Source organism: Eubalaena glacialis, chromosome 15, assembly GCF_028564815.1.
Source record: "Eubalaena glacialis isolate mEubGla1 chromosome 15, mEubGla1.1.hap2.+ XY, whole genome shotgun sequence".
NCBI classification, from domain to species: domain Eukaryota; kingdom Metazoa; phylum Chordata; class Mammalia; order Artiodactyla; family Balaenidae; genus Eubalaena; species Eubalaena glacialis.
This window is the reverse complement of record NC_083730.1, coordinates 10447567-10469253: the sequence shown is the minus strand read 5'-3', so window position 1 is coordinate 10469253 and position 21687 is coordinate 10447567.

The following is a 21687-nucleotide window of genomic DNA, read 5'->3' as shown; positions in this document are numbered from 1 at the left end:
TGCTTAACCATTTGATTCCCTTTTAGTTTATTCATATGTTTGCTGTCTCTATTGGTGATTATTAGAAACAGAGGATATTGAGGAGAGAAAGAAACTAAAGTCAATTGCTGTATATACATTTTATATATGTATATGTATATCCATGTGTGTACATATACATATATAAAATATATATATAATCTATATAATCTATCTACTTATTTATATACTATTTGGTCTTGAAGAAACAAAGGAAACCAAGGCAAAGTATGCTTGAGCCTTGCATCCGCATTTCTCCCTATTTGTTGGGGGAGACAATTAATGGAGGCTTATAAACAGAACTAGAGAGTAGTGTTCTGCCTTCTAAATTCTGATAGTCTGCAACTTTGGGACACCATGGAAATTGTTAATGTTATAAATAAATGTAGGTACCACAAAGTGTAGACAACTCAGAGTGCCTTACCAGGATTTCCCCTTTAGCTTTCCCGGGATAAGTATATTAATCACAAGTTAACCAAAGATTTCCCAGTCTCAAATACCCAAGAGATCTTCACCTCTGAATTGTAGTAAGTCCTGCAACAAGAGTTATTTCTTTCCAGAACACTTTTACTCTCCAACTCCCAGCCATATTCAACATCTGCAGGGAAAACTGTGCACATGAAAAACTAGCACAAATTTTATCTCTGTTGGGAAATCTTCCCTAAAATTTTTACACCCCTGTCACTCCCATATCACCACCTCATCATTCTCTGTTCCAGGAAAAAAAAAAATCTGAGCATTAAAAACTTTGTGTTTTCTCTGTGATATATAACATTTGTTACTGAACTTGTCTGAACAACATAAGACAAAAGACTCACCTAGCTACCTAGACATTCTTAAATTTGGATTTTCACAGCATAAAATTATTCAGTGAAAAGTAGATTAGTTGTTACATCGTTTCTGTCTCTTTGCTTTGCAAAATATGAGTATCTTGAAGATAGGAGTTAAACCATCATTTTATCCCTAGAGCCTATATTGTTTACAGAACCTTAATATAATTTATTGACTTCGAAGGAAACTGTGTGTAACAATATATTGAAAATGGTTTAGAACTCTCTTGACTCATTTAAAAATATGTTTTCTGCTTACTTCCAAGTTGAGGTATAGGTACCAACATCCAGCCTAGTGTATGACCCTAAGTAGATGCTCAATTATAAGAATTATAATTTAAAAACCAAAGTCCTGACAGAAAAATATATTTGAGTGTATTTTACTAGGTCCCTAAATAAACTGTAGATATGTTTTCTACAAACAGAGGAAGGAAACAAAATAGAAAAATTAAAATAATTATAGTTTCAAAAAGTAAGACATGGACTAGTTCAAAATAAAAAATAAAGCAAATAAATATTATTTGGAAAAAATTTCATTTGAAATGTGCAAAAGTTATTTAAGGTAACTATAGAAGCTGAACTATATGCTGCCAAAATTAATATCAAAAGGAGAAAACAAAACAGTTATTAATGTGTGGAACTGTATGCTGATACATTATGGAGAACATCTTTGGAGAGAAAGGATCATTTGCTTATCTTATTTAAAATTAAATAAACTACTATTAAGCATTGACTACTAAGAGTACAGTTGGGATTTTCTACCTGACTCTCCTCTCTTCTACTTTCATACACTCTTCCTGTATGAATTACTCAACCCCCTGCACTTTAATTATGACCTATGAAATCATAAGCCCTTTACCTTTATTTTCAACCTACATTTTCCTTACCATCCAGACACATGTATTCAACTCCTCAATATCTCCTCCTAGATGAGACCCAGTCACCTTGAACTAACACATACAAAGCTAGGTGTACCACCATGCGCCTCAATCAGAAGGGACTTTTAAAAAATTTCTCACTTACTGTGAATATTTTCACAATTTGCAGTCAACTTTATTTCTTAATATCTGTCCTCTTCTTTCTATACCACATTTATGTGATTAATTGGTTTACAACCCAACCATATATATTATATATATATATATATATAATACACACATATTATATATGTACTATATGTATATATATTATATGTATATATACATATATATGTACTATATATGTACTATAGTGCTAGATTCCTGGTTTGTTTTCCATATCAACTCTTTCACCTCCATCATTTGTCAAGCTGCAACTAGGAATTTTCTCACAAAAATCAAAATTATTATCCTACTTCCTTACTTGAAATGCTTTAATGTGTAACCAATATATGAAACATTCTAAACTCAAGAGAGAAATATACATTGTTTCTCTTTTTCCTCAAATAACTATCTTCAAACAAGTGACTAGATATTTCCCTTTCCTATGTCTTAAATTTATACTCTACTTCATGCATATTCTATAATTTTCCAATATTTTAAAAAATAATATATCAATAACTAAATTATAATTAAGAAATTATAATTAAAGAATGATAGCTCAGTCTAGTTTAATATTTCAGTCAACCCTCTTAACCTCCTTCAGGTTAAGGCTTAATCTGTAACTGGAAAGACTTGCCGTTAGGGAGTGGAAAGCATGGATTACTCTTTCACTTGTCCTTCATTCTCCACTCAGCTGCTTTTGGTTGGAGTAGAGGGAGAAGGTATTACAGATATAGCATCTTGGCTGTACATGGACTTCATTTGGCAGGTTTCCTGATGTTGGATCTCATGTGGGACACATATCTCTATTCTTTGAATATTTTACAGGCCCTCTATAAGGATGTGCATTCTCTATTATCATGGGTAGAGTTTCATATACAATAAGTCAATAAGATCAACCTTATTTTTTTGTTTTTAGATCCTTCATCTCCTTATTTATTGTTTGTCCACTTGATCTGTCTTTTACTGAGAATGCTGTATTAAAGTATTTTGTTACTGGGGGTTCTTATCTATTTTTCTTGCATTTTCTGTAGATTTTATATAAAAAGGTGGTTGCTTTATTAACTGATACATGAACATAGATACATATTATATTGTCATTGTGGATTCTGGACTTTCCACCTTAACAAGTGCTCTTCTTTTCATGCTTGATCGTTTAAAGCTTGACTTTCACTTTTACTGATACCAGAACCTCTGTTCTCTCTTTGTTTCCATATGCCTGGTAGAATTTGTTCTTTGTTTCCATATGCCTGGTAGAATTTGTTCCTCTTATGTTTCAGCCTTTCTGAATCACTTTGTTGTAGATTTTGTTTTGTAAGCCACATTGAAAATTTTTGTCTTTTAATGTGTGGGTTAAGCCCATGAACAATTATTCTTCTAACTCACATGTTTGATCTCAACATTGTCATAGTGTTATATGATTATAGTATTTAACATATCATAATACTATATTACATAATAGATTGTACATGTTATATATTATATATAATATATCCTATATGATAATTATAATATTTTATACCTATGTGTATTTTATAACATTTTTCATGATTCATTTGTGATATTTTCTATGATTTTCTATTAGATGTGCATTCTCTTTTATTTATTTATTTATTTTTAATTTAGGTAGTTTGTATTGGTGTTCTGGAGTTACCTTTATATTTATAACTTTTTAATGCCATTAGTTCCCCATTTACTCACTGAGCACTGCTAAATGGTTTATACATTTTATATGATATCCTTTAACCCATCTATTACCCATACACAAATGAATTTTTTCTAATTTTCTCTTTAACTATTTCTCCTTCCATTTTAGTTGCATTTTTTGTACTTTATTTCAATATATAACATTTGTAAATTAGTCATGCACCTTCATCTTCACATATTCTTTAGTTATATGTGTCCATTTATAGACACATAAGACACAAAAAGGTTAGAAATGGTAACCATCATTGTTTTGCTTAGTTTTTCCCAATTATCATCTGGTTGCATGAATCTAACTGATAGATGCAGAATTCCCTAGGAACTTACATATTAAATCCTGTCTTCCATAACTTTGATATTTGAACGAAAGATTGACTTGACATAAAATGCTTGGTTCACACCTTCTTTGACTCATATTTTAAAATATTGTTCTATTGTTGCCTTGCTTGGTATGTTGGTTTTCAAAAGTCTGATGCTAGTCTAGTTCCTTTTGTATTCATGTTATTTGATCTTTTGCCTAGCTGCCTTAAGGATTTTGCCTTATATTTAACATCTTGCAGCTTTAATAAAATGTCTCTGGATTTAAATTAGAAAGTTGAAATCTTACATTCTTTCTAATATTAGCATTGCAAACTATAAATTTTCCTCAAATGTTTTAGCTACATCACAGAAATTCAAATATGTTGAAATTAATCATGATATTTTCTAATATCCTTGTAATTTTTATCTTTGACACATAGGTTATTTGAATATATATTTTGTATTTACTTTCCTAATACTTGGAGATTTCCTAAATTTTTTTCTGTTATTGATTCCTAGTTAAATTCCTTTGTGATTAGGTAATACATTTTGTAAGATTTCAATCCTTTTAACATTCATTGGGATTTGTTTTATGGCCTAGCATATGTTCTTTCCTTGGACAATTCTATGCGTACTTGAAAAGGATGTGCATTCAGTGGCTGTGGTTGGATGGATCACTTTATACATGTTTTATAAGATGATAGTGTGCTCAAGTCTTCCATAACATTGCTGATTTTTTAATCTTTTTTTTCAATTATTCAGATTGGCATATTGCAATATCTGAGTATAACTGAGAAATTGTTTAAGTATCTTTTAATTTTATCAGATTTAACTTCATATATTTTGAAACCCTGTTACAAGATACATATACATTCATAATTGATGCATTTGTCTAGCACCTAGGCTCTTTCAACACCGTGAAACATATCTTTGTTTCTAGTCATATTTCTTGTCCTACAGTCTATTTTGCCTGATGTTAACTTAGGCCTTTCAGCTCTAAGATTCCTGTTTGCATGGTATATCTTGTTCCATCTCTTTACCTTCAGCCCATGTATATCTTTGTATTTAAAGCATTTCTCAGGTAGACAGTATATAGTGGGGATTAGCATTTTCATTCTGTTTGGAGAAATGATTAGGGAGTAAATTAATATACGAATAATCCTGAATTCTGGGAGAAGCAAAGGAGAAAGAGAGTATGAGGAACCCAGTAAAAAAAGGAAGAAGGAAGATGCTAAGCACCGAGAAGCATGCCAAGATTTTAAGAAATACTGAAGAACAAACAAGAGAGAGAAATATTGTGCATCCAAAAATGGCAACTAAATTTAGAGGTTACACTGAATTTGAAGTTGTTTATTGAATGGAATAAGATTACATTCCAGTTATACCCATAAATTTCAATAAAGATATTCTACACAATTAAATCTTGGGAGATTTAGGAAAAAGTGAGGGTGTGAGTGTACAACAAAGTTAGCTGGTGAGAAACAATATCAGGACCCAAAACCCAAACCAGCAAATAAGGGCAGATACAACAGGAAGAGTTACCCATACAAAGAAATTGAGTCAACTATCTGGTTCCAAAGGCTCTCCTGGTCTTTTAGGACATTGACATATAATAAGCTGTCTAATTAAATTTAGCTGATTAAAAACCTCTTGTATTAATAATGCACTGTTATTTCTGCTTCTGTTTGTTGTTTTATTTGAAGCACAAAGATTTGCTGTGACAGAACTCAGCAATTGATTCTTCCATTTTACTGCAGCCAGTCTGACAGATGACATTGAAACAATGAGAATAATTTCAGGTTCATTATAATATTGAAGTCTATGTATATCCTATCTAAATTTCCTCTGTTGTTTGTTAGTATAAGTGAAAATAATAGCTCAGCACTAAAAGGTTCAGAGGTCTAACCATGTTTTACAGGTTCTTTAAATTTCTCTCATCTGTAATACTCTCAGAAACTAAATAACTTTACTGATCAAAAGAGTCTTTTATTGTAATAATAATAATGCAAGACTTTTTTAATTTCCATAAATTCTTTTTTTATGTTCTACTTGTCACAAAATGTCCATGAAATAATTAAGAATTGGAGATTTGTGGACTCATAGAAAGCAATTTACATGTTGATTATGACTGCTTTTTATATATATTTACAATGTGCCAACATTTCTTCATCATAAACTGAATTTAAAGTTTTAAAATCTGCCATTGCTATGAAGTTTGTATTTTTTTCTTTCTCAGGATTCAGGTTTCTAAGTGAGGAGAGGCACTAAAGAGTGAGACAAGTAAGCCTCTCTCACAGGTCAATAAAAATGGCAGCAGAAGGAGAATTCATTTAATACACCTTAATATTTGCTAGGCTCCTACTATAAATTTCACTCATTATTTCATCACGCTTAGTAAGCATTTTTCATACAGCATTTCACTTAATTTTCACCACAACCATGCGAGATATTTCCTAATGTTGCATTTTTACTGATGTGACAACAAAATGAAGAATATTATGTTTTTTGCTCAGGTACTAAGTATCAGAATTCAACTTAGGTCTATGTGGCTCTATATTTCTATATTGTGTGTACCTGAAGGATCTCATACATGAGCAAAGAGGCTACATGTTAGTGTAAAGGAATTTGTCACTTATGTTCTTCCCAGAGGACCCGTCTACTGTTATGGACAATTTTCCTCAAATGCAAGTTGTCTTTTCATATATTGAAAGTGTTCTATTATTAGTTATTTTTTAACCTTAAGAATTCCCTTTGTTGTCCCACTTGTTCCCCTGGCCCAAAGCAGTTTATTCAGTGTAATGCAGCTCAGGTGTCTCCTGGGAAGCATTATTAAATGGGTGGATCTGGTTCACCATCAGCAGTTACACCTTTCATTGATCTCCTGTAGCAGAAGGTAACCCTTTACAATTTGCATAGCCTGTAACACTATCCTGCTAAGATAAAGTTTATCTCAAACTACCCTTCTGAGTTTTAATTAGCAATTAAGAAGCGGTTGAGTTCTTTTTACAAAACTTTCCTCATCCAACTTATATAGATAGTAGCATCCATTCAGTTTATCACACGGGCTCACTTACAGCCTACGTTATCAATACAAAGGCTGATGTATTCTCAGATGCCCACTCTGCTCTTCTTCATTTAGCATGATTTATACTTGTTCATAAATGTTTTGTGATTTCTATTTCTGATTCTCCCTTCTGTGCCATCTTTTACTCTTTTCTTTTTCTTGAATGGGAATTTCCAGGTATTTCTTTTTGGTAAAGAAATTCCTGTACCTCCGAGTTTATCTTTATTGTCCTTTGTTATTTGATTGATTTTGTTTTGATTTCATTTGTGCTAGCTTAGTGTTTAATTTCCTTTCCTTCTTTATTCATTTCTTTATATATTCACTAAATATTAATTAATTCTTCTTAAGTGCTGAATATCCAAAATTGAACTCTCTCTCTCTCTCTCTCTCTCTCTCTCTCTATATATATATATATATATATATACACACACACACACACACACACGTATATATATATATATATATATATTCCTCAGGGAGGAGGCAGGAATAAAAATGAGATTAAAAGCTAAGATGTAACTAATGTTTCATTACCAGTACCTATAGGTATTACAGGACCATGGAGGATGGAGCATTTAGTTCTACCTGAAGGATTCAGAAAGAGCTTCAGTAAGACAAGGGAGCCTATGCTAAGTAGTGAAATGTCTAGTATTTAACCCAGGAGATAATAATAAAGCACATTTCAGGCAGAAGGGAATTGTCCCCCAAACTTCATTTGACTACAGTAAAAGCAAACAAGGGCATATCAACTTTTGGAAACTGTTTACAGGTGAACAAAAGTTGCAAGGCTGGCAGTTAAAGAAGGCTGGAAGGGTAAATGAAGACTGATCAGAATTCCACCCAGCGCTGCCCCCTGTGGTGCACTCTCTCCCCACAACATTAGGATAAATGGTGTGGCTTACCCAAATTTGAATTCGTCTTGTCACAGAGAGTGATGGCTAATTTTATGTGTCAACTTGACTGGCCTTTGGATACTCAGGTTAAACAATATTTCTGGTGTGTCTCTGAGGGTGTTTTGGAGGAGATTCGCATTTGCATCAGTGAACTCAGTAGAGTAGACTACCTTCCCTAGTGTGGGGGCCATCTAATCAGCTGAGAGCCTGAATAGAACAAAATGCAGAAGAAGGGGAATTTTGCCCATTTTTCTTCCTGCCTGATTACTTGAACTGAGACATTTATCTTCTTCTGCTCTTGGTGCTCCTGGTCTGAAGCTCTTTAGACTTGGACTAAATTATACCACTGGCTCTCCTGGCTTGCAGATGGCACATCGTAGGACTTCTTAGCCTCTGTAATTGTGTAAACAGTTTCCTTATAGTAAATATTTTCCAATATATAAAAATATATTCATATATATATATATATATATATATATATATATACAGCTTATTGGTTCTACTTCCCTGGAGAACACTGACTAATACACAAAATCTAGTCAATCTATTCTTTAAAATCCTATTTCTTTCCTCAACTGCTCCAGCATGGTTAAGGATGTGAAAAACATAAAGGAATTGTCTGTCATACAATACATTTTACAAATTTGTTTTACTACCTAAACAGTGAAATATTTTCTTTAGACAATGACAGTAGGAACACACAACCTGTAACAGAATCAAGCCATTTAAAATTGTCCCATTAACTTCAATTTAAATATTTTGAATGAGGAGATAGGTTTTACATAACTTGAAAAAAAATTGTCCTACAGTATTCATGCTCATTGGTATTGGATGTTGAAAGAAGCCCATTACTAAACTAGAAAGAGTTTAGTGGGGAGAGTACTGAAGTTCAATATTTATAGACTATTTTTTCAACTCCAAAATGACAAACTCCTAAAAGATATTTTAACTAACACATTGTGTTTCAATTTCCGTTTGAATTGTGTTTAGATGTCTTTTAATGTAATGAATGGCTTTCAGATATTTAGCCCCTGCATGGACATTTTAACTTGTACATAAAATAATGCAGAATTTAGCAATTATTGGCATAGAAAGTTTATTGGAAATAGTCATTGTTTGCATCAATTAAAACTCATCATGGTCCCCAATTCCCATTTTGTTGTATCTGCACAATTAACCCAGAAGGTGAACACAATCACTTTGCTGCACTGCTGATAGGATCCAATAATATGGTATATAATTTTATAAAATCCAAATTTAAAAAAATACCTGAAAGGGGCCATTCATGTATTTTTAACTAAATGGCATTTCATCCAAGCAATTTTTAGTAATTTTAGGTTAACAATTTCTTTGGACATGGTAATCCTGTGTTTTCACATTACTTGTGGAATTAGCAACTGTTTTAACTAAAGAAAACACCATCTGCATACTTTATGTGATCTCAAGAGAGATCACATGGTTTCTAGGGAGGTATTATCATTTTTAATTCCAGGAAGGGTTGCTATTCTTCCTTAGTGAAAAGGCAAAAATACCTTCATCTTATCCTTAAAATTATTGGGCACAGATTAACTGTGCCTCTATGGGCTCCTATTTTAAGTCTTTTTTTTTTTTTTCTTGAGCCTAACTGTGTGCCCCTTCCCTTTCAAGGGCACAACTTTTATTTCACCAGACTCTCTCTGAGTCTTTCTCTATTTCTATAATTGTCTCTTCCACTTGGGTATTCACCAGATTTTCTCCCATTTCTGATACCCTTCACAGCTACCTGGGTTTGGGCTACACCTGAGCAGAAACAGTAGACAGGCGCCATCTGGTGAAATTCAGGTCCCTCACTTTTTCTGCTGTGTCGGCTTCAACCTCATGGTTCCCTTCATCTCACCAAGATTCCTGGTGTCTTTCGCATAAATCTGTTAATATTATTTTTCTGGTTATTCTTGCCAACTAAAAGCTGGAAGGAGCAGTATACTGCCCTCCACACCTGCTTCCTATCTCAGTTCAGAAACCACAGGACACATGGCCACCAGCAAAATACCAAACTGATCTAAACTTAAGTCCTGAAATGTGATGACTCTGAGAGTGAGGCTGGATTTGCTTTTTTTTTTTTTTTTACTTAAGATCGTTTTTACTTGAACAATAACTACCTGAAATAGAAAAGTCAACCCATTTGTTAAATTACCACAAGCAAATTTTAAATTGCTATGTTAAGGATCAGAGATCATTCTGAAAATAATGACATTTTTAGTGTTAATTTCTCATGCATATTTAATTCAGTGACCTGCTTTAAACAGTCCAGCTAACACATAAATTTATGGGGGATTTTCTGGGTTTTTTTCTCAAGAAATTATTTTCCCTACTCTTTATCAATGGAAAGTTCAGATCTCAATTTAGTACCTTTGATTTTCTGCTTAAAGGGGTATTATCTTAAGGAGGGAAACATTTCTGGAACTCTAAATATTTTTTTTAAATTATTTTAATTTTATTTATTATAAAAATGATAGCATTTCTATGCAAGATTTGCCTATAAAACAAATATTTAGTAGGCGTAGTTTAAAGAAAATATACTCAGTTAAAAGTGATAGTGTACCGTGATGAAGAGTGGCCCCCACTTGCCGCAACTAGAGAAAGCCCTCACACAGAAACGAAGACCCAACACAGCCAAAATTAAAAATAAATAAATAAATAAAATTTTAAAAAAGAAGTGATAGTGTAGAAGCTAGCATAGGTATTATGTTTTAAAATAGTTTAAAATATGTTTTCAGTATTAATGCTACATATAGATAAACTACTGATTGTCTTTATTATTATGAAAACTTGGGTGATCTCTTTTCTTAATAAGCTGCCGGCCCTGGATACAGATTCTGTCCTCTTGTTTTGATATAATTAGATTTAATGAATAGCCTTTGCCATTTACCAGCTGTACCAACCTAGGGCAGCCACCCAGTATCGTTATGTTTTGTTTAATGATCCACAAAATGGAGAAAATAACGGCACTCAATTCACAAGGTTGCTCCAAGGACAAAATATGAGTCAACATATGCCAAGATCTCAGAACAGGGCTTATCACTAAGCACATGCTACAGAGACCACCACCACCACCATCTTCATCATCATCATCATTATCATCATCATCATCATCAATGTCCATATGCTTCTAATCAGTTGATTTTTTTCCACACTCCAAGCACATAATATCTTTCTGAGTCCAAATCAAAGCTCAGGTATTTTTTTCCTTTGTGAAATTAATATATAAAGGACCCAAGTAACTGAGGAAACATAGCTTTATTTTTCTTTTACTGCTTTTCAAAGGCTGGGGATCATAAAGTAAACATTTCCAATTACAGCAGCTCTTGCCCAGGAGATATCAAAACTGACATCATGTTTCTTCACAACAGGTTCTAATAAAGTGAAGCGGATAAGGACCACGGACTTTTCGTAGCCTCAGGAAGTCAGATTCTTACTGCTCTTAATGAAAACACTTTTCTATCCAGTGAACAAAGGGACTTGTTTTAACCAGCTGTGTATACACAGGACTAATTCTATCTTATTCCAACTGCTATTTTTGAATGCTTAATTAGCTTAGTCATCCTGAATTTCCCCTTTCTAGCACTTAAAAAGTCCTAAGTCTTCCCCTTAGTAATTACCCAATGAATTTCTTCTCTTTAAAAAAAAAAAAAGAGCTTTTTAAGCTTTTATTCTTTGAAAGATTAATTTTAAAAATTATTTTCAAACAATTCCCCTTTTTCCTTTTGATGGAGTCCCAGCCATGGTAAAAAAAAAAAAAAAAAAAGTGCCCACTTGAGAGAGTGGAGTTTATGATAATAGAGTGACAAAGAATGATAAAGACAGCAATTGGGAGAAGTTTTTAAAGGCCTAAAATTCATCATGTTGTGCCTGAGAGAATATTCTTGCTGGTTCTCTAATGTAAAAGGGGTGCAATAATCGATGGAATCAAAATCAAGGTCAAGAATAAGTAGCACTAATGGGAAAAATACATCTTCTGAAAACATTTCAGGAATAGAAATATTTGCCCTTTTTAATAATTTGCCTAATGTTAAAGTCATTGCTATTTAGACATGACCTATTAATACTCAAATATTATTTACACAAACTAATAAATTTTAAAAATGTATGTATATGATGAATTAGATTTTCCAAAGCATTTAAAACTGATTGTAAACTTAATAAATTAAGTTTTCCACAGGTCTAGCTCTTTATATAGTCACAAATACTGGATTCTCTTAAATGCTTTAAATCCTTTTAGACAGGCAAACACAATGATTATACTTAGCCCCCTCCCAAATCCAACAATAATAACAATGTCTGTTAAGTAGAGTGTTATTACCATGATTTTCCTTTAATTGTTCAGCTTAACTTTTTTCATTCTCAGCTCCAATAGCAATATCTCCAACTTTGTAAACTTCAACATCCAGTTTAGTTTGTCATAACAGAAGCCTTAATGCTCTTAGATTCTTTGTGCTCGCAATTGAAATGAATTTTCTCTCAAGTAATTTATAGATAATCTGTCTAGTTTTCAGGAAAAAAATCTCAAACTTTTGCCCTTAGTACAACTCAGTGATAAACTGTTTGATGAAGTTTAAATGTCCGGTTAGAAGAATTATTCTTCTTAACTAAGTGTGGATTATCTAAGTGCCTGAATATATAATTGCACTCACTTGTACATCTTACTTTCTTTCTTTATACTGAATATTCTATATGCCTTTCCCTTTTTTGTTGCTGCTTTTCTTTTTTTAATGCATCAGCAGAATCATTATTATCTGCATCAAGCAGATGAAGTATGGGACTATATATAACTTCCTTGTATCACTGCAAGGATGACATTGACATGCCCATTGTCACTTCCCCTGGAGGCTGTCCCTTGGGTGAAGTGGACTTTTTATCTAATGGGGGACAGACGTATAAAGGCAGAGAGGTGAAATGGGTCTCTTTCCTTATGTCTTTGGGAGGGCTGTAATAGCACTGTCTTCTACTACAGAAATGTCCTAATGAAGTATCCTAATTGGGTTGGGGATCTCATATCCCAAGGTACCATGACTTGAATGTCCTAAAAGAAACTACCAATACTATCAGAAAATATCCAAAGTAATATGATTCAAAACCAGTACCTAATAATAAAGCAGTGTGTGAATGAGAAAATAAATAAATACATGAATACAATGCATGGATAAATATCCAAAATGTCCTATATTACAAAGAGTGCTTCTTGTCCCACAGTACCTTCCATATATCCAGAACATACCTCAAAGCAATACATCTCCTTACGTGTTGTTGCATGGTGTTGTGTGCTGGAGCCTCTCACCCTGAGAGATGGAGAATGGCCACAACTGTAGCAGTTGGTCATATACATTTCATGGAAGATATTATCTAAATGCAATGAGTATAAAAATCAGATGGACATTTCCATGGCAACCTTCACATATGAGCATTTCTCCCCTTGCAAAGGATGTAGCTAGTGGAAGATAAGGAAATAGAAAAATAAACCCTGGCAGCTCTCAGCTTGTGGTTGTGCGGATACTCACAGCTGGACCAAGGTGTTTTACATGTAAAACAGATAATTTCACAAAACACCAACCTCAGATGAGACCATTCTGTGACCACACCAGAGTGAGATAAAAACAAGACCATTTCACCATGATACAACCATACCCTTAGAAAAAAACAAGGAAAAGAGATTCATATCTTACAGTTATCAAATACTGACTTTAACATGCTCCATCATTTCATATCAAGGCTAAATATAGATCACTGCACAGATGAAGATAGATACAGATAATTATAGAACAATAGAGAACATATACCATGCAAGAAACACAAAGGAGAAAGGGAAGTGCTAATCTCAGTTCTGTAATTTTGAGAATGAAAAAGTGGTGTGACTGAAATATATTGAAAGATGTTTTAATATATTACAGAGCTATAATTATATGAAACGTAGGGAAAAAAAGAAAATTCTATACTAAAAAAAGCAGAAATAGTACAATAAATGAAAACATAGCTATACATTCATTTATATTCTATAAACTGAATGAAGTATATAACTTTCTTGGATATTTCAGGGCAATTTAGTTCATCAAATCATTTACATGAAAATGGATTTTAAAATATTAGACTAGGAAATTAATGAAAATGTGCACTTAGCCCAATCAGTTTCTGAATTCTAGCTGATAAGACAGAAATACTTTTAAAATATATGAATTATCCACAATAATGTGAAATAATACTTCTTACAGCTTACTGGAATGTTAAATTTTTACAGTGTGAAGCATGCTTTTTTCTCTCTAATGCAATAAGCTTTTTAAATCACAGTCATTGTTAAATAAGAATCCTAATATATATGACATTTTCACAGATTACTTTGTTTATAATTTTAAAATTGAATTGCTGACAAAAGAAGTATTTCAGTTCAGTTTACATTTCTATTGTGGCAGCTTTTATGTTCTCACTCCTGGCTTTCTAATGGCAATCATAATTCTCAGTCTGAAAAAAGGCACTTCTCTGCTTTTCCCTAGACAAAAGAACAACTCATCATATGCTTTATTTTGAAAAGGGCATCATATTTCTGAGATACATATTATTTGTATGACCTCAAGTTTTGAGAGATAAAAAGCACATAAATTTATTTATTTATTTGAATATAAAATGTATACAGTTTTACTTAATGAGCTTTGGAAAAGTGTTCAAAGCCACTGAGGTATTAGATCTTGGTTGTAGATGACTGAAATAGATTCTGGTTAACCTAAACCAGATGATAGATCATATTGGGTAACTCACACAATTAATGGGAAGATTGAAGGAACACGCTTATAATGCGGGTGGCAACCATAGAGACTAGGTCTCAGGACATCAGTGAAATTGCAGGACAAGGACAGCCTGACGAGGGTAATGAGGCTGCCACCCACTCAGACCTGGAAGTTAGATGGTGCTACTGGACCTCTGTCATGAATGAATGCTTCATTGTTTCTGACCCTTTTTACCCCTTGCTCCAGTTTCAAATTCCACACTGAAGCCATCTGTATTAGTTTTCTAGGGCTGCAGTAACACATGACCACAAGATTGATGGCTCAAAGAAGAACAATTTATTCTCCCACGATTCTAGAAGCCAGAAGTCCAAAATCAAGGCACTGGCAGGGCTTCATTTCCCACAGAATATTCTAATGGAGAATCCTTCCTTGCCTCTTCCATCCTCTGCTAGCCCAGGTGTTTCTCGGAGCTATGCCTGGCTATTTAATTTTAAATAATTTAAAATGAAAAACTGTTATAAATTCAGTCCCTCCATCGCACTAGCCATATTTCAAATGCTCAAAAGTCACAGCTGGCCCCTGGCTACTGTATAGGACTATGCAGTATAAACACATCTGTCATCACACAAAGTTCTCTTGGACAGCACTGCTCTGGAATAGTCCCTGAAAAAAAGAAGTGGTTTCACCTACTGGGCTTCAAACAACAGAGTCCTACTATTGCCTATTACTTGTGTAGTAAATTCAATATTTATTTTTCATCATCACCAGGATAGTTGTTTATTCTACATTTGGATATGATTTCACTGCCTCAGTCAAATCCACCCACCACAAACTCACTGATGGCTTTCTCCACCCTCATGGCTGTTCATGCAAAATCTAAGAACTTACTTCACAGACAAATTATTAGGCAGTGGACTGTCCTCTTAATATGCCTTCTGCAGTATAAAACCAGCCCCCCTTGTAGAAGGAGAAATCAACTATGGAAGGCTCAATTATAGTCTAAGTGTATGCTGATTTACAAGCTGCTCTGCCTAAATTGATCTAGCCACTCATCTTTGACATTTCCCCCCAAGTCAATGAACATGGTTTCTGCAACTAACATAAGGTATTGCACTTCAGATAATTATACCCAATTACCTGCTTGCAAAATATGTGCTTCCAAAACCAGTGGCTCTGTACTACTAGCCTAGCAGTTGCAGTATGTAAACATTTCATTGGAAAAATAATGAGGCTTATTTGAAATTAGAAGTTGAAGCAAACCCCCAGACAAAAGAATTTTCTCTGGACATTATGATAATGATTTTTCCATTTTTATTACTTTTTATTCTTAGTTTTCAAAGATATAAATGTTGTTTTTTCATAGCTGCCTGCTCTTCTCCAATTAGACGTATCTCAGATGTCTCAGATGTGACTAATTATATTTAAAATATTCCTTCTATTTTTGTATCAACTTTTTTTTTTTAATATGAGTGGTTAGGTTTTGTTTCCTAAATTCATTCTTTGCTATGCTCTGATATTTGGTAAAATTTTAAATGTACTAGTCAAACTTAAGGATAAATGGCTAGATTAATAAGATTTGGTAATTTGAGTTAATTTGCTCACCCCATGTAATAATTTTACTTCTACCCCTGAGTCAGCACTAAATGCGGGATTCTGATGACTAAGCCCTGATCCTGGTGATGTTGTGGGAAGAAGGAAGGAAGTTGGTGATGGATGGTTTAATATCAATGTGTGTCAGTAATTTTTCTATCCTGTAATGATTCCTGTATTTCCCCAGAAAGCTGGGTTACCTGTGACAAACTCCGTTTTTCCATATCCAGTGTTTACACTGAATTCTGACTTTTAAGATTTTCTACATTAGAGAGCAGTATTTAAATTACCTTGGGACAAACTACAGAAGCCAGTTGCTGTGGATAAGGTAACATGTGGAGACATTATCTTGTTGCTTTGTTTTCATAAATAAATTATCTAGTTAAATATCTCAGAGTGTTCTGCTTTGAAGCTCTTGTCCTCAATTTACAGATCACTTCAGGTTGTAATTAATTTTTTTTGGAAAATTTACCTTATTGATGATAATCTTTTATTGATTTTCCAGAATGGAATATTCCTCAACTCAATCTAGTTATACTGTCAATCTCACCCATCCTGCTTTACATATTATACATACTCATTGCAATCTGGGTCTGTCCATGATTCTAGTCATGACTTCTCAATACCAAAATGCATTCATTTGTTGTTTTACCTTTCTTCCAATAATTAATACATTTCTTTCTTTCTTTCTTTTGAAAAGTTAGAAGAAAATATTGCATAGGCGACTCCTGCCGTTAATGAAAAGTTTTTAAAAAAAGGAATTCTATGGAGTTTTTCTGAAATGAATTTCACAAGTTAATATTAGAGTCAAAAAATATTTGACATTTCAACAATGCTAACTTCCCATTTGGCATCAACAAATATATTTTAGGAAATAAATATGTCAATGGTATACAACTTTATAATGTGAAATTTTGAGAAAGTAGCAGTTGAAATCTCAAATACAGTATCAGGGCTCATTTTATACATGAACTTAAAAATAGTTTGATGGCTGTGAACCTTTTCTTTTACTATCAATAGATAGAATGTCTGTAAATATTTTAAAGAAAAATAATACTAGTGTAAGTTATTAAATGTACTACTAATCCTAGACCTGTAATGTTTAGTTACCATCTACAATAGTAAAAAAATTCTATTTTGCATTGCATACATTTCTCTTTGATTCATTCAAATAGTGTCTACTTTAAAGTTTCAAATAGAGTGGAGAGGGAATATTTCTGGGTAAGTATTAATAAGTTTCTTGTTAAGATACCTAATTTCTCTAATTAAAAATAGAGGATTCAGCAACTCTAATGCACCTTCAGTAACAGGATCATTAATTAATAGCTGCATGTAATTTATATATAGGTCAAAACAATGAAAATGGAATTCCTAGAAAGACACACTAAAAACGTTTATTAATGATGTAAATTGGTAGAGAAATATTTTTTCCCCATTATGTTGCAGAATACATTTGGGTGAAACATAAATGCACATGCTTTTGCAAGGTGGGAAGGATGGATCACCAGGAGGAAAAATAAATAAATGTAGCTATATAATTTAGATGGCTTAATATGACTAGATCAATTTTGCTGTAAATTTGATGGGTATTTTAATATTAAACAAATGATGAATATCTATTTCTTTCAAAATATCAGGGAAAGGAGTAAGAAGAAGATAGTGTGTGCTTTCGTAATAAATTTGTAATGATATTTTTTCCTTGATAGTAATTTGCAATGTTCTGATTTTGTGTCTATTAAATACTTAAAGATGGAGAGGAATTTATGCACTGTGACTGAAATCATTCACTGACAAAATGTGACCACTTACTGCTTAATTTGGTTAAGAACCAATAGAAAATATGAGGCAAATATTTTGTCAGAGCATTTATTGGATATTTATCATTTTGCCATATAAAAGAAAAATTTCCACTTAACTTGAAGTGTTGGTTGAATAATAGCTTGAAAAGATTCTTAAAGGAGCAACTATTTTAACTAATGGAAGATAAAATGAGATAACTACTAATCCATTTCTAAATTGAAGATTTCATGATTGTACAGGGTGGACATTAGGCAAAATACATTTATCATCTGATTCATAAGCAAGCAGACCTTACTCATAAGAATTTTTGAAGTAGTACATGGAAATATCTGCCAAAAGAAAAATTGTGAATTTCCTTATACTGATATGTTTATATATTTTTCCATTGAATAAAACAAGAGAGCCACAAAAATAAGCTCAATTTATGACTAAGGATGAGTAATTTGAAATAAATTTCACAAAGAAAGTTACACATTAAATTCATTTCCTTTTTTATTGTTGCTTTGAAAGAAAGTGAGGAAAATATTTTTTTTCTCAGCCAAAAGAGTTTTTTCCACTTTGACTTAAATAAAAGTGTCTATTGTGTCATACCAGGTGTCCATCTATGTTCAGATATCCTAGCAGAGACTAATAAAGGAATATTACTTCTTAACCAGAAGCTTTGTCTGAAATACATGGAGACAAACTGACAATAACATCAATATCTCCCAGTAAAAGATAAAAGCCAGATATTATTTTAATAAAAAATGATTACAAAGTATAGGAGCACATGAGCTGCACACAAATAGAGAATGCAATAATGCCCAAACAACCTAAAATATTTAAAAATTATTTACTGTGAATAACTATAGGAAAAGTCCCACGTATTTCTCATAAAGAGATATTTTAAGACTACCTATGGCAGAAGGTGGGATCAAGATGACAGAGTAGGAAGACCCTGAGCTCACCTCCTCCCAGGGACACACCAAAACTACGAATACATATAGAACAAGCCTGGAATGACCTGAAGACTAGCAGAACAGCTCTTTTATAATTAAGGATATAAAGAAAAAAACACATCAAGACAGGTAGGAGGGGGAGACAAACAGCCTACTCAGGACCCACATTCCTGGGAGATGATTGAAAAGAGGAAGGGGATATCACAGACTCACGGGTCCTTTCTAAGGAGCAAGGGATTTGAGCCCCACATTGGACACCTCAGCCTTGGCGTCCGGCACCAGGAAGATGAGCCCCCTTAAATGATTTTGAAAATCAGCAAGGCTTATGACCAGGAGATCTGGAGAGCTGTAGGAAACCAAGACTCAGTCTTAAAGGACTTGCCTACAAACTTACTTTGAAAAGTGCGGCTGCCCCAGCACATCCTCCAGCCCACCCCCAGCTCCAGCTCCAACACACCGTGGGAGAAGCCCCTGCTGGGACCAGGCTCTGGCTGGCTCCAAAGCCATGCATCATATGTAGTCTGTAGGAGACACTTCTACACAAGGGCACACCTTCAAGACTGGGAGAAATAACTGTTTTGCTTCATTTATAGAGACAAACATAGAAAATCAAACAAAACGAGAAGACAGAGGAATATATTCCAAACAAAAGAATAAGATAAAACCCAAGAAAAAACCAACAGAAAAAAGACAACAAATAACAAGAGTTGATGAGACTGTGGAATAAAAGATACTCTCGTGTACTGTTGGTGGGAATGTAAATCAGTGCAGCCCCTATGGAAAACAGTAGGCGGTTCCTCAAAACATTACACATAGAACTATTTATTATAAGATCCAGCAACTCTACTCCTGGGTATTTCTCGGAAGAAAATGAAAACATTAATTTGAAAAGATATATGCACCCCAATGTTCATTGCAGCATTACTTACAATAGCTAAGATATGGAAGCAACCTAAGTGTCCATCAACAGATAAATGAATAAAAAGATGTCCTATATATACACAATGGAATATTACTCAACCATAAAAAAGAATGAAATATTGCCATTTACAACAACATGGCTGGATTTGGAGGGTATTGTGCTAAGCGAAATAAGTCAGGCAGAGAAAGACAAATACTGTATGTTTTAACTTATATGTGGAATCTAAAAAACAAAACAAACAAACATAACAAAACAAATAGACTTAGGGATATAGAGAACAAACTAGAGGTTGCCAGAGGGTAGGGGGGCTGGGAGATGGGCAAAATAGGTGAAGGGAATTAAGAGGTACAAACTACCATTTATAAAATAAATAAATCACAGAGATGTAATGTACAGCAGAGAGAATATTGTCAATAATATTGTAATCTATAAAAATGTTGAATCACTAGCTTGTACAACTGAAACTATTATAATATATTATTGTAAGTCAACTATACTTCAATTAAAAATAAATACTATGGCAGCAATTAATAGACACTATAAAAAATGTTTCAGAGGGTAGTGAAATATCACCTTAATATTTTCTTCATTATTTTTGATCAGGTTTCATTTAATCTAAGCATAGATAAATAAGATAAATTTGTAGTTTTCCAAAAGTAATGTCATTCATATTATTCATTTAAATAGCAACAATTAGAATATTTTGGGTGGGTTGTAAGTTGGTGTGTCAAGGAAAATATGAATAATCACCACTAATCAAGTAAAACAACCAGAAGTTATTGCCAGTATATTTACCATGTCTTATGTAAAATTAATGAATCATTTTTCTTTCTTATGTAAACAGCAGCCTCCACAAAGTATATATACTACAATATTATCAGAAAGAGATGTGTTCCCTTATTCATTAATTTATTCATTAATCTGATACAATATATTGATTGCCTACATGTAGCAGGAACTGTACTTGTCACTGAGGTTAAAACAGTTGAAAAAGCAGAATCACAACCATAACAACAAAGCCAAATTTTTGTAGAGGAATACTGATTCCGACAGGATGGAAAATGAAAATTCCTGAAATTTTCTCCAGGCTCAAAAAAGAAAAAAATGCGCTAGGGGATAAATTACACTAAAGATTATTTTCTATGAGTTTGAAGTTCAAAGGAAAGAAAGAAAAATCTGCAAAGGAACTGCTTACACACACATACGTGTGCACACACACACATGTGAATTTTAACCAAATAGCGAGTGAAAGGAAAACTTACGGCTATTGACAAAAGGAAGCAATCAATTTTGGGAATTATCATGGACAAAATATCAAAGACCAGCCCAAGAGGCCTGCAGAGTAAAGGAACTGATCCTGAGACACTTCGTACACAAATAACTTCCATAAAGAAACTCCCAGAATCAAAAGGTAGGGAAAGAAATGAAAGTCTAACATGCAACTGAAAAATGAATTTAAGGAGAGGGAGTAGAGGAAATTGGAGACAGACAGTGTGGGAGAAAGAAATGGACAAGCATTTTCAGAATTGAAGAAGACACGATTCTACAGATCCAGAAGGCATAAGTTGTTTGAATTAAGGTAGATAAAATATACATCTAGACACATTTTATTTACACTGCAAACACTGAAGGCAACGTTTTTAAAACCTAAAGCCACCAGAGAAAAAAGAGAACAATTACAAAGTCAAGACAATTAGAATAATAATTTTCTCAACAAGAAACATTAAAGCCAGAAGATGGTAATACAATATGTTCAAAGTACTGAGATAAATTCAATGTCTTCTCTGAATTGCATGCACAGAAAAACTATCTTTCAAAGTCAAAGGTGAAAATATACATATAAACAAAAACTGAGTT